The following is a 14,569-nucleotide window of genomic DNA, read 5'->3' as shown; positions in this document are numbered from 1 at the left end:
AGCAATCAATGAACAACTAAGATGCCACAGTGAAGAACTGATGTTTCTCATCTCTCCCTCTTTCAGCCTGTCTGTCCCTGTCTGTCCCCTTCTTTCTCTCTCTCTTGCTAAAAAAATTAAAAAAAATTACAGATGATAAAAACAAGATTCTGGTTATCAAAATTCATGTTGATAAAGAATAGCGAGCTTAACTTTCAAAAAAGAGAAATGAGAAAATGGAAACTGGATCTTATTTTCTTTTTCTAACCATGTGGTTCCAGAAAACGTGTGTCAACTTACCGTAGTCTGCAGGAAGTCCCTCCCTCGCAGCCCATGAGAGTGTCGTAAGTTCACATCATGCTCTGCACCCTTCAAGCTTTCGTCCCGGGCTTTCTCCCCTCGAGAAGAATGTCCAGATCTAGAATTTATCCTCAGTTACTAAGAAATCCTCCCTCAACTTGGACCAAAAATATTATTTTGGTAGGGGGGTACTGTTTCTTAGCTAAAATGAAAAGAAAATTCGACTCTCAAGACAGGACAAAGTTCTTAGGCCACTCAATTCTGGGGGATGTCTTCCAGTCTGGACACTGCTCCCTCCTGCTCCCACACCATGTCCTTGGTCCCAAGCATTCCCAGAAGTGGTTTGTCCATGAAATACCCTTCAGGCCTCCTATCGCTTCCTTTTGTATTCGGAGACATAAATTTCGGGTCATAAATTCATCTTCCCAGCTTCACATCTTGGTTCCGTGTAACTTCCACTTAACACTCATTTTGGAGTCTGAGTTATAGTCTCACTTAGACGATTGCTTTTCCTTTATCTGCAAAACCATCAGCATCCCCCCACCCCCTGTTGGCCAGCATTCGGTGGCATCCCTCTCAGAAGGAGGGGGAATTCTCTCATTCCGATGGAGCTCTTCACGCTCATCGACAATGCTCTTCTGTCCACTCAGAGCAGTGAGCCAGTCTGTCCATTTCCTCTTGAAGTGATTGTCCCTCCTCGCTTACTCTTCTTGGCCAAGGTCGTTGTTGAGCAAAAAGGGAACTTGACGAATGTCTCAGGCCCTTGCATCACAGCCTGTCTCTGGTATTCAGCCACAGGCTTCCCATCTCAGAGTCGCAAAGAACTTCATCTCCTGCCCCGGGAAAGGGAGTAACCCACTGTTCCGCTTACTTCGCTCCGTGGGAAAGCAGGGACAGCCCCTCCATCCCCCGTCGTTAGCCCATGGAGAAGTTTCCTCCAGAGTTTCCAGCTCTGTCAGAGAATGCAGAAGTTTTTGCCTTGTTCTGAGTGTGCGATGTCCTTCTGCAGAGGGCTGTTGTGCAAGCAGGAGTCCAGTCAAGACTCTAGCTGGCTGTCTACATAAGGAGTCGTATGTGTGAAGGTACCTTCCGGTGCCGGGGAGGAGGCTATGCCACATCCATTGGGGGGGGGGGGATTTCCAGGGGCTTTTCTTGGGAGCCCTTGCTCTCAAGAGAAGTGAAGAAAGGCACTGTGGCTTGAGCCATGGCTGATGCCTTAAGTCCAGAATGGAGCGGTTGCTTCCACAATGGCATGAGCGCTGGCCCAGGCACCTTGTGATCCAAGCGGCAAGTGTCTCCATGGAGAACAAACCGCACGTGAAAAGGTGCAGAACGCAAAAGTGCATGGTCTGTAGGGTGACGGGGTGACCAGGACGTGGGTGCCCTGTGGGGGTGTGTGGATATTTTGGAGACACCATGACATTGTAAGAAGAAAACATACACGAAGCTTTGCTTCTTATCCCGAGACTAGAACTTGACAACTTTGGGAACTGAGGCACCATTTTCAAATTTCTGTGAACCTGGATTTCTTAGAGTGGGAAACAAGGATAAGAATAGCCATGTTTGTGTTGTTACTGATATCAAACAAAATATAAATAATGTTGATTCCCCCATACCTGTTAGGGTAGGTGCCCAACACCTGTTAGATCCCTTTTCTAATGTTTTGTTTTAAAGAGGGGCAGGGGCTAGATCACGGAGCACATTGTAGATCCAGCAGAAAATTCAGATGGGCTCTGTGATGCGGGGACAGGACCCCACTGGGAAGATCCGCGCGCTTGCTGATCAACAAGATCAAGGTTGGTAAATAAGCATTAGTGTGAAGTAAAAGTGGGGGGAGGGAGCTCCTGGGGGCCATCTAGACCAGGAATCCTGACTATCAAAGCTTTGGCCCCATAGTAAGAATGCAGGAAAAGGAGCAAAGTCCAAAGAGCACAGGAAGTCGGGATGGTGTTCAGGGGGAGGGAGAGAGAGCGCTAGCCTGTGAATGGTGCCCTTCAAAGTTGTGTTGCTGGAGGCACTGGATGCACCCAGGATGGCGCCCAGCTGTGGATGGCCTGGTGGATAATAACCCACTGCCCAGTGTAGGAAAGGGTGAGGGAGGAGACCTGCTATTTTAGCAGGAAAGACACCGAATGCACTTTAGAGAACGCTGAGTGAAGTGGACACGCATGCAGAAGAACCCCATGGTCCATGGGTACAGGAGCCCGGAGCCATCAGCGTATCTCCTGCCATGTGAGGGACAAAGGACTTTGTACCGATCCCTGGGTGACACTGAGACAGTGTGGGTGGGCTGGGTAGGAGCAGACGGTGAGTGAGAGGAAGGATCGGAGAAGGAGGGGGGCATTGAGAAATGAATACTGCAATGGAGTAGGACATTTAAATACACGAGTTGTGTCCAATGCAAGTGACAGGCCAGGTGAACAGTCAGATGGACAATGACCATGAGATACGTCCAGGTGGAGCTTGTTTGTGGTGGACGAATGGCAGGGAAGCCTCGGACGCTGTGATCACCAAGCTCGGCTGCAACGTATACGGAAGGGACCCCAATGCCCATAACATCAGGTGGGCTTCACATCTGTTTAAAAGTGAAGGGGGGTGGAGCACGTGTTATTCTGGTGAGGGGACAGAGATACTGAGAGGATGCAGATGCAGAGGGGACGAAGATGTTGAGGGGACGGAGATACTGAGAGGATGCAGATGCGGAGGGGACAGAGATGGAGAGGGGATGGAGATGCTGAGAGGATGCAGATGCGGAGGGGACGGAGATGCTGAGGGGACAGACATGCTGAGGGGACGGAGATACTGAGAGGATGTTGATGCAGAGGGGACGGAGATGCAGAGGGGATGGAGATGCTGAGGGGACAGAGATGCTGAGGGGATGAAGACACTGAGAGGATACAGATGCGGAGGGGACAGAGATGCTGAGGGGACAGAGATGCTGAGGAAACGGAGATACTGAGAGGATGCTGATGCAGAGGGGACAGAGATGCTGAGGGGACAGAGATGCTGAGGGTACGGAAATGCTGAGGGGACGGAGATACTGAGAGGATGCAGATGCAGAGGGGACGGAGATGCTGAGGGGACGGAGATACTGAGAGGATGCAGATGCAGAGGGGACGGAGATGCTGAGGGGACGGAGATACTGAGAGGATGCTGATGCAGAGGGGACGGAGATGCTGAGGGGACGGAGATACTGAGAGGATGCAGATGCAGAGGGGACGGAGATGCTGAGGGGACGGAGATACTGAGAGGATGCTGATGCGGAGGGGATGGAGATGCTGAGGGGATGCTGATGCAGAGGGGACAGAGATGCTGAGGGGACGGAGATACTGAGAGGATGCTGATGCAGAGGGGACGGAGATGCAGAGGGGATGGAGATGCTGAGGGGACGGAGATACTGAGAGGATGTAGATGCGGAGGGGACAGAGATGTGGAGGGGATGGAGATGCGGAGGGGATGGAGATGCGGAGGGGATGGAGATGCTGAGGGGATGGAGATACTGAGAGGATGCTGATGCAGAGGGGACAGAGATGCTGAGGGGACGAAGATACTGAGAGGATGCTGATGCAGAGGGGACGGAGATGCTGAGGGGATGGAGATGCTGAGGGGACGGAGATACTGAGAGGATGCTGATGCAGAGGGGACAGAGATGCTGAGGGGACAGAGATGCTGAGGGTACGGAAATGCTGAGGGGACGGAGATACTGAGAGGATGCAGATGCAGAGGGGACGGAGATGCTGAGGGGACGGAGATACTGAGAGGATGCAGATGCAGAGGGGACGGAGATGCTGAGGGGACGGAGATACTGAGAGGATGCTGATGCAGAGGGGACGGAGATGCGGAGGGGATGGAGATGCTGAGGAAACGGAGATACTGAGAGGATGCTGATGCAGAGGGGACAGAGATGCTGAGGGGACAGAGATGCTGAGGGTACGGAAATGCTGAGGGGACGGAGATACTGAGAGGATGCAGATGCAGAGGGGACGGAGATGCTGAGGGGACGGAGATACTGAGAGGATGCAGATGCAGAGGGGACGGAGATGCTGAGGGGACGGAGATACTGAGAGGATGCTGATGCAGAGGGGACGGAAATGCTGAGGGGACGAAGATACTGAGAGGATGCAGATGCAGAGGGGACGGAGATGCTGAGGGGACGGAGATACTGAGAGGATGCTGATGCGGAGGGGATGGAGATGCTGAGGGGATGCTGATGCAGAGGGGACAGAGATGCTGAGGGGACGGAGATACTGAGAGGATGCTGATGCAGAGGGGACGGAGATGCAGAGGGGATGGAGATGCTGAGGGGACGGAGATACTGAGAGGATGTAGATGCGGAGGGGACAGAGATGTGGAGGGGATGGAGATGCGGAGGGGATGGAGATGCGGAGGGGATGGAGATGCTGAGGGGATGGAGATACTGAGAGGATGCTGATGCAGAGGGGACAGAGATGCTGAGGGGACGAAGATACTGAGAGGATGCTGATGCAGAGGGGACGGAGATGCGGAGGGGATGGAGATGCTGAGGGGACGGAGATACTGAGAGGATGCAGATGCGGAGGGGACGGAGATTCTGAGGGGACGGAGATACTGAGAGGATGCAGATGCGGAGGGGACGGAGATGCTGAGGGGACGGAGATACTGAGAGGATGCAGATGCGGAGGGGACGGAGATGCTGAGGGGACAGAGATGCTGAGGGGACGGAGATACTGAGAGGATGCAGATGCAGAGGGGACGGAGATGCTGAGGGGACGGAGATACTGAGAGGATGCAGATGCAGAGGGGACGGAAATGCTGAGGGGACGGAGATACTGAGAGGATGCAGATGCGTAGGGGACAGAGATGCTGAGGGGACGGAGATACTGAGAGGATGCTGATGCAGAGGGGACGGAGATGCTGAGGGGATGGAGATGCTGAGGGGACGGAGATACTGAGAGGATGCAGATGCGGAGGGGACGGAGATGCTGAGGGGACAGAGATGCTGAGGGGACGGAGATACTGAGAGGATGCTGATGCAGAGGGGACGGAGATGCTGAGGGGACGGAGATACTGAGAGGATGCAGATGCGGAGGGGACGGAGATGCTGAGGGGACAGAGATGCTGAGGGGACGGAGATACTGAGAGGATGCAGATGCAGAGGGGACGGAGATGCTGAGGGGACGGAGATACTGAGAGGATGCTGATGCGGAGGGGATGGAGATGCTGAGGGGACAGAGATGCTGAGGGGACGGAGATACTGAGAGGATGCTGATGCAGAGGGGACGGAGATGCAGAGGGGATAGAGATGCTGAGGGGACGGAGATACTGAGAGGATGTAGATGCGGAGGGGACAGAGATGTGGAGGGGATGGAGATGCGGAGGGGATGGAGATGCGGAGGGGATGGAGATGCTGAGGGGATGGAGATACTGAGAGGATGCTGATGCAGAGGGGACAGAGATGCTGAGGGGACGGAGATACTGAGAGGATGCAGATGCAGAGGGGACGGAGATGCTGAGGGGACGGAGATGCTGAGGGGACGGAGATACTGAGAGGATGTAGATGCGGAGGGGACAGAGATGTGGAGGGGATGGAGATGCGGAGGGGATGGAGATGCTGAGGGGATGGAGATACTGAGAGGATGCTGATGCAGAGGGGACGGAGATGCAGAGGGGATGGAGATGCTGAGGGGACGGAGATACTGAGAGGATGTAGATGCGGAGGGGACAGAGATGTGGAGGGGATGGAGATGCGGAGGGGATGGAGATGCGGAGGGGATGGAGATGCTGAGGGGATGGAGATACTGAGAGGATGCTGATGCAGAGGGGACAGAGATGCTGAGGGGACGAAGATACTGAGAGGATGCTGATGCAGAGGGGACGGAGATGCGGAGGGGATGGAGATGCTGAGGGGACGGAGATACTGAGAGGATGCAGATGCGGAGGGGACGGAGATTCTGAGGGGACGGAGATACTGAGAGGATGCAGATGCGGAGGGGACGGAGATGCTGAGGGGACAGAGATGCTGAGGGGACGGAGATACTGAGAGGATGCAGATGCGGAGGGGACGGAGATGCTGAGGGGACAGAGATACTGAGAGGATGCAGATGCGGAGGGGACGGAGATGCTGAGGGGACAGAGATGCTGAGGGGACGGAGATACTGAGAGGATGCAGATGCGGAGGGGACGGAGATGCTGAGGGGACAGAGATGCTGAGGGGACGGAGATACTGAGAGGATGCAGATGCAGAGGGGACGGAGATGCTGAGGGGACGGAGATACTGAGAGGATGCAGATGCAGAGGGGACGGAAATGCTGAGGGGACGGAGATACTGAGAGGATGCGGATGCGTATGGGACAGAGATGCTGAGGGGACGAAGATACTGAGAGGATGCAGATGCAGAGGGGACAGAGATGCTGAGGGGACGAAGATACTGAGAGGATGCAGATGCAGAGGGGACGGAGATGCTGAGGGTACGGAGATGCTGAGGGGACGGAGATACTGAGAGGATGCAGATGCGGAGGGGACGGAGATGCTGAGGGGACAGAGATGCTGAGGGGACGGAGATACTGAGAGGATGCAGATGCGGAGGGGACGGAGATGCTGAGGGGACAGAGATGCTGAGGTGACGGAGATACTGAGAGGATGCAGATGCGTAGGGGACGGAGATGCTGAGGGGACAGAGATGCTGAGGGGACGGAGATACTGAGAGGATGCAGATGAGGAGTGGACGGAGATGCTGAGGGGATGGAGATACTGAGAGGATGCAGATGAGGAGGAGACAGAGATGCTGAGGGGACAAAGATACTGAGAGGATGCAGATGCAGAGGGGACAGAGATGCTGAGGGGACGGAGATACTGAGAGGATGCAGATGCGGAGGGGACGGAGATGCTGAGGGGACAGAGATGCTGAGGGGACGGAGATACTGAGAGGATGCTGATGCAGAGGGGACGGAGATGCTGAGGGGACGGAGATACTGAGAGGATGCAGATGCGGAGGGGACGGAGATGCTGAGGGGACGGAGATACTGAGAGGATGCAGATGCGGAGGGGACGGAGATTCTGAGGGGACGGAGATACTGAGAGGATGCAGATGCGGAGGGGACGGAGATGCTGAGGGGACAGAGATGCTGAGGAGACGGAGATACTGAGAGGATGCAGATGCGTAGGGGACGGAGATGCTGAGGGGACAGAGATGCTGAGGGGACGGAGATACTGAGAGGATGCAGATGAGGAGGGGACAGAGATGTGGAGGGGACAGAGATGCTGAGGGGACGGAGATACTGAGAGGATGCTGATGCAGAGGGGACAGAGATGCAGAGGGGATGGAGATGCTGAGGGGACGGAGATACTGAGAGGATGCAGATGCGGTGGGGACGGAGATGCTCAGGGGACAGAGATGCTGAGGCGACGGAGATGCTGAGGGGACGGAGATGCTGAGGGGACAGAGATACTGAGAGGATGCAGATGCAGAGGGGACGGAGATGCTGAGGGGACGGAGATACTGAGAGGATGCTGATGCGGAGGGGATGGAGATGCTGAGGGGATGCTGATGCAGAGGGGACAGAGATGCTGAGGGGACGGAGATACTGAGAGGATGCTGATGCAGAGGGGACGGAGATGCTGAGGGGACGGAGATACTGAGAGGATGCAGATGCGGAGGGGACGGAGATGCTGAGGGGACGGAGATACTGAGAGGATGCAGATGCGGAGGGGACGGAGATTCTGAGGGGACGGAGATACTGAGAGGATGCAGATGCGGAGGGGACGGAGATGCTGAGGGGACAGAGATGCTGAGGGGACGGAGATACTGAGAGGATGCAGATGCGTAGGGGACGGAGATGCTGAGGGGACAGAGATGCTGAGGGGACGGAGATACTGAGAGGATGCAGATGAGGAGGGGACGGAGATGCTGAGGGGATGGAGATGCTGAGGGGACGGAGATACTGAGAGGATGCAGATGCGGAGGGGATGGAGATGCTGAGGAGACAGAGATGCTGAGGGGACGAAGATACTGAGAGGATGCAGATGCAGAGGGGACAGAGATGCTGAGGGGATGGAGATACTGAGAGGATGCAGATGTGGAGGGGACGGAGATGCTGAGGGGACAGAGATGCTGAGGGGACGGAGATACTGAGAGGATGCTGATGCAGAGGGGACGGAGATGCTGAGGGGACGGAGATACTGAGAGGATGCAGATGCGGAGCGGACGGAGATGCTGAGGGGACAGAGATGCTGAGGGGACGGAGATACTGAGAAGATGCTGATGCAGAGGGGACGGAGATGCTGAGGGAACAGAGATGCTGAGGGGACGGAGATACTGAGAGGATGCTGATGCAGAGCGGACGGAGATGCAGAGGGGATGGAGATGCTGAGGGGACGGAGATACTGAGAGGATGCAGATGCGGAGGGGACAGAGATGCTGAGGGGACAGAGATGCTGAGGGGACGAAGACACTGAGAGGATGCTGATGCAGAGGGGACGGAGATGCGGAGGGGATGGAGATGCTGAGGGGACGGAGATACTGAGAGGATGCAGATGCGGAGGGGACGGAGATGCTGAGGGGACGGAGATACTGAGAGGATGCAGATGCGGAGGGGACGGAGATGCTGAGGGGACAGAGATGCTGAGGGGACGGAGATACTGAGAGGATGCAGATGCGGAGGGGACGGAGATGCTGAGGGGACAGAGATGCTGAGGGGACGGAGATACTGAGAGGATGCAGATGCGGACGGGACGGAGATGCTGAGGGGACAGAGATGCTGAGGGGACGGAGATACTGAGAGGATGCAGATGCGGACGGGACGGAGATGCTGAGGGGACGGTGATACTGAGAGGATGCAGATGCGGAGGGGACGGAGATGCTGAGGGGACAGAGATGCTGAGGGGACGGAGATACTGAGAGGATGCAGATGCAGAGGGGACGGAGATGCTGAGGGGACAGAGATGCTGAGGGGACGGAGATACTGAGAGGATGCAGATGCAGAGGGGACGGAGATGCTGAGGGGACGGAGATACTGAGGGGACGGAGATACTGAGAGGATGCAGATGCAGAGGGGACGGAGATGCTGAGGGGACAGAGATGCTGAGGGGACGGAGATACTGAGAGGATGCAGATGCAGAGGGGACGGAGATGCTGAGGGGACGGAGATACTGAGAGGATGCAGATGCGGAGGGGACGGAGATGCTGAGGGGACAGAGATGCTGAGGGGACGGAAATACTGAGAGGATGCAGATGCGGAGGGGACGGAGATGCTGAGGGGACAGAGATGCTGAGGGGACGGAGATACTGAGAGGATGCAGATGCAGAGGGGACGGAGATGCTGAGGGGACGGAGATACTGAGAGGATGCAGATGCGGAGGGGACGGAGATGCTGAGGGGATGGAGATGCTGAGGGTACGGAGATGCTGAGGGGACGGAGATACTGAGAGGATGCAGATGCAGAGGGGACGGAGATGCTGAGGGGACAGAGATGCTGAGGGTACGGAGATGCTGAGGGGACGGAGATGCTGAGGGGACGGAGATACTGAGAGGATGCAGATGCAGAGGGGACGGAGATGCTGAGGGGACGGAGATACTGAGAGGATGCTGATGCAGAGGGGACAGAGATGCTGAGGGGACGGAGATACTGAGAGGATGCAGATGCGGAGGGGACGGAGATGCTGAGGGGACAGAGATGCTGAGGGTACGGAGATGCTGAGGGGACGGAGATACTGAGAGGATGCTGATGCAGAGGGGACAGAGATGCTGAGGGGACGGAGATACTGAGAGGATGCAGATGCGGAGGGGACGGAGATGCTGAGGGGACAGAGATGCTGAGGGGACGGAGATACTGAGGGGATGCAGATGTGGAGGGGACAGAGATGCGGAGGGGACAGAGATGCTGAGGGGACGGAGATACTGAGAGGATGCTGATGTAGAGGGGACAGAGATGCAGAGGGGATGGAGATGCTGAGGGGACGGAGATACTGAGAGGATGCAGATGCGGTGGGGACGGAGATGCTCAGGAGACAGAGATGCTGAGGCGACGGAGATGCTGAGGGGACGGAGATGCTGAGGGGACAGAGATACTGAGAGGATGCAGATGCGGAGGGGACGGAGATGCTGAGGGGACAGAGATGCTGAGGGGACAGAGATGTGGAGGAGACCGGTGCCCAAGCACGTGTCAGCGGCCGGTCCATTGGACTTAACACCTCAGCAACTCCTCGTATGTCCACTCTTTCAGGTCACTCTGTCCTCTGACAGCCATTTCACATAGAGCCCAATTCTGGCACACGCTGGACATCACCTTTCACCCTGCCCTTCCTATAGATGTCTTTGCCGCACGCCTTACCAGGAAAGTAAGAAAAGAGGGGCGAGGAACTCCCTCTCTCTTCCCTGGGGGGCAGAGCACAGGGACAATGAGCAAATCTCCCCCAGGAAGTGACGGGGAAACAGGAACCTAGGGGAGATCAAGTCGCAACTACGTCCTTCAAACAGAGGGAACTAATTACCAAGAGGCTGGTCGTGAAGAAGATGACGAGGTCACTAGCACGGAAGAGGGGATCCAGTGACAGAGGGAACAGGCTGGTCAGAAGGGCAGTCCTGAGCAAAGGAGTCTTAGCGGCTGACCAGCAGCAAAGGGGAGGATCAGGGTGCCGGAGGGGACTCGGATGTCACCTTTACATGTCCGTCCAGTACCAGATGAGACACTCTAGAGAAAAGCATACATTTCCAAGATGGAAGGACGTCCTCCCTGGGAGTTAGAGGTCTACACAGGAGGGTCAAGAATGGCGGGCAGAGCGTGGAGTGGGAGGGGAGAGGGAAGCCTTCCTTTGCTCCGAGTATTAGCAGAGAGTCATTTCTTTCTTTCTTTTTTAAAAAATATTATTTATTCACTTTTTAGAGAGAGAGGAAAAAAGAGAGAGACAGAAACATAAGTCTGCTGCTGTATGTACCCTGACCCCAGGGATCGAACTGACAACTTCAAGCAGAAAGTCATTTCTAACTTTGAGAGAAAAAAAATGACTTTTTTCAGGGGTAGGAGGGGGGAGTGAGTTTCTGAACAGGAAAAAGTGCCCAGGTGCAGAACACACACAGTTCTATGTGTTCATTAAATAAATGAAAGGAAGAGGTACCGGTTAGCCACAGCATATTATTAAACGAAGGATAATTTTAACAAACAGTGTGTGTGTGTAAAGACAGAGACCTCAGTGCTAAGCCATGGGTGCTGCTCTGGAACAAATGGCCCAGAGATTTCAGAAGCACATCCAGGTTTTGTGAGGCCTGATACTGGCACAATTCTAGGGCCTCCTTTAAAAAAAAAAAAAAGATAAAAAATTGTGAAATGCAAATTAGGTACAAAAGTAAATCCCTGCTTAAGGGCAGCCAAGCTGGCCTAGCTCCTCAGTAAATCTGTCTCTACATGTTTTTTTATAGTTTTCTCTATGCTTAAGCTAACTTTTCCCAAAGGGCATGAATTCCCTTAGAAGGAGGAACTAAAATAAAAGTTAGGCAACATTTTTTAATATCAGCCATGCTGTCAAATTTATTGACATTAGATTTTTTTTTTTAATGACGATTAGAGACAGCTTCCCATTGGGAGGGTGACAGAGCTTAAGAATTTGTGAATTTATGATATCGTTTAGGATGCGTTCCTAGAAAGAAAGCCACCCACACCACAGAAAGAACTCCAAGCTCGAGCTGGCCCCTGAATTTTATTGGCTCACATAAAGCACCAAAGACAAATATCCCGAAACAAGGGGAGATCGAAAACCCAACAATGCTTTTAATCAGAAAAGCTTGGCTTGTTCTTGAAAGAAAGGGAAAAAAAGATGGACATGAGTTGTTGCTGAGCCCAGTAGCCCGGTAGCGTGGGTTTAGGTGAACTGGGCTGCTTCCTTCCCGAGTAGAGTTGTCGCCGAATCCGACGTTATTTCTAATCGCAGGCTATCCTCCAAGCTTTCCTGTCTCGTCCCAGGTGCCACCCTTGACGGGGGGGGGGGGGGGGGGGGGGGGGGGGGAGTGCTTCTGATGAAGGGTTTCCTTAGCAATAGGAAGTGACTGTGTCACACCACCTTATCCTCTGAGCCGTCAAGGAAATATGTTCCTGGAAGTGATTTGGGGGGACTGTCTCCATTCATTTTTTTTTCTTGGTGAACACATGGCTGACGGTGGTACCGAGACAAAGAAGAAAGAAAGAAGGCGTGTCCTTACCTTCCAAGGGTAGGGGCTCCTGTGACTCGGTGTGGCCCCTGTGGTGGCCCCTCTGGGACCAGGAGAAGTGTTCCTCTTGATCAGAAAGCAGATTTCACGGTCCAGCTCCATGCTTTCGCACCTGCCCAGGGGGACATGGCAATGTCAAACATGACAGTGGTCATGAGAAATTTTTCACAGGTTTCAATGAGAGTGTGAATGATGTGGAGGTGTTGTTTGGATTTGGCACCCCTCTAAAATATCCCCTGATCTCCAAGCTCATTTGTATTCAGGAGTCCGAGACCCTAGGAGTCCTTTGAAGAATATCCGGTGCTTAATCTGCACTTATTTGCACATCTACACGAAGTGGTAAAGTAAGCAACAGGCAAGCACACAGATTCTCTGTTGGACAACGCGGACCAGAACTGAGCACATACAGAGACCAGGCGCTTTACATACATTGTCTTCCTCAGTGGGCACAGTATTTCCTACTTCTTACAGAGGAACACACCTGGGCTTACATTGCTCACCAACCTATTCATTTATGGGAGGCTTTAGAGTTGAACACAATGGTGGGACCGAGGGTACGGCCCTTCACTTCTATGAACCTGATCAACCTGGCTTAGAAAAAGAGGAAGACAACGTCCATTGCGAGGCGGCGCTGAGGAGGGTTAGTGATAGCATACGTACGTGGCTTCGCGCAGGGCCAGGCATGCTGGGCTCACCAGTCGACACCACTGCTATTATTCTGAGGGGCTGGCATGGTTACCTAACATTCTCCCAACTGAGTTTGGAAAATAGGAACCCTTACTTAAATATATCGCCGAAAACAAAAATAATTTTTGAAAACCACGTACAAAAAAAATCTCAGTTTTGTTCCAAGACAATGAAGAGGTGTAGTCACACCTTGGGCAGAAGACAGCCGGGCGACCTAACTGGTTTCATAACACTCTTAGCAAATCTTCTAAATTATTCTTTAGCATAAGAATTCAGTGGGCGAAAATATTGTTACCTTTTGTTTTAAACGAGGGAAACTGGCTCTAGTTCCTGAATGTCAACTGGTCTTTGACTTATTTTGCAAAAGAAAATGTTTATCGAGGTCTATTTCTCTCCTATGAAACTCAAAGTTCTGACCGTCGAGAGACAGTACAAGCCCTGGTACACACACTCTGCTTTTCTCTTTCAGGTGACTGAGGTGCGGTATATATTCTTCACGTAGCATTATGACCTCAGCTTTGGAGTAGAGGGAAGAAAAAAAGAAAAACACTCTTCAAACCTTGTAAACACAAGCAGAGCAGACCCCATGCAACCTTGTATCTGTTCGCCTGTGTCCCTGTGATCCTCACCTTGTGGTCCGCTCCCTGATTCTACTCAGTGGACCCGCTGAGGGTTATGGCTCAGGGTTCTGGTTCTGGGGGCACTGTGCTCTGCTCCGTAGTCAGCCTTACCTTGTAGGTAAGAACCTCGAGCCCCAATGAGGTTAAGTCCCTTTTCTTGAGGTCACTTGGCTTATAAGGGACAGGGTGAGGATGCACTCTGAAGCCCATGACCTGGCCCTCAGCCTCTGGGCCCTTAGTGATTCTAGGAACTGGCAACACAGCAGGCCCATGGAGGGCCGTGCCACCCAAATAACTGGGTTTAGGGTTTTCCACTGTGATGGACATTTCTGCTTTAGTCCCAGCACAAACAACCTGGCAGCTCCCACATCTGAAATGTAGCTGGCTTCTCAAGTCAGAAGTTAGGACAGGCTCTGGAGACCAGCTGCAAGGGTCAGGTATCTGTCTCCCCACGGCCTGGCTTTGTGGGGTTCCTTGTTTTTCTAAGTTGCGAGTTCTTGACCAGGATCTGTGGATGGGATCAGGGGTCCATGAGTCACCTCAAATCAAATTATGTACACAATCACGTGTGTAGAATGCTCTTTGACTCTGTGTAAAGAAAGAGCCTCTAGTGTTTATCAAGTTCTCACTGCTCCAAGAACGTAAAAACTCACTAACCCAACTTCAGCTGTCACGAGGGACCATTTTAAAAATCACATCTCATTGTGGCTTTCTTTATCCTAAGAGTACACACTATTATTATTATTATTATTATTATTATTATTATTTAACATGGACTATGAAAGTCCAGAAACGACCCCTTGAA

The 14,569-nt window shown here is 53.3% G+C and overlaps 1 protein-coding gene across 1 annotated transcript in view; it reads right to left on the bottom strand.

Moving 5' to 3' along the window:
- TNIP3 (TNFAIP3 interacting protein 3) overlaps positions 1–12,530 on the bottom strand; it is an 80,178-nt gene extending 67,648 nt beyond the window's left edge. Inside the window, exon 1 of the mRNA XM_066253479.1 lies at positions 12,449–12,530. The gene's annotated coding sequence lies outside the window, so the exon portion shown is untranslated. The remainder of the gene's footprint in view (positions 1–12,448) is intronic.
- Positions 12,531–14,569: the final 2,039 nt, after the last annotated feature.

This window comes from Saccopteryx bilineata, chromosome 1, assembly GCF_036850765.1.
Source record: "Saccopteryx bilineata isolate mSacBil1 chromosome 1, mSacBil1_pri_phased_curated, whole genome shotgun sequence".
NCBI lineage: Eukaryota > Metazoa > Chordata > Mammalia > Chiroptera > Emballonuridae > Saccopteryx > Saccopteryx bilineata.
The sequence above is the reverse complement of the archived record's forward strand: the minus strand, read 5'-3'. Positions and strand labels throughout refer to the sequence as shown.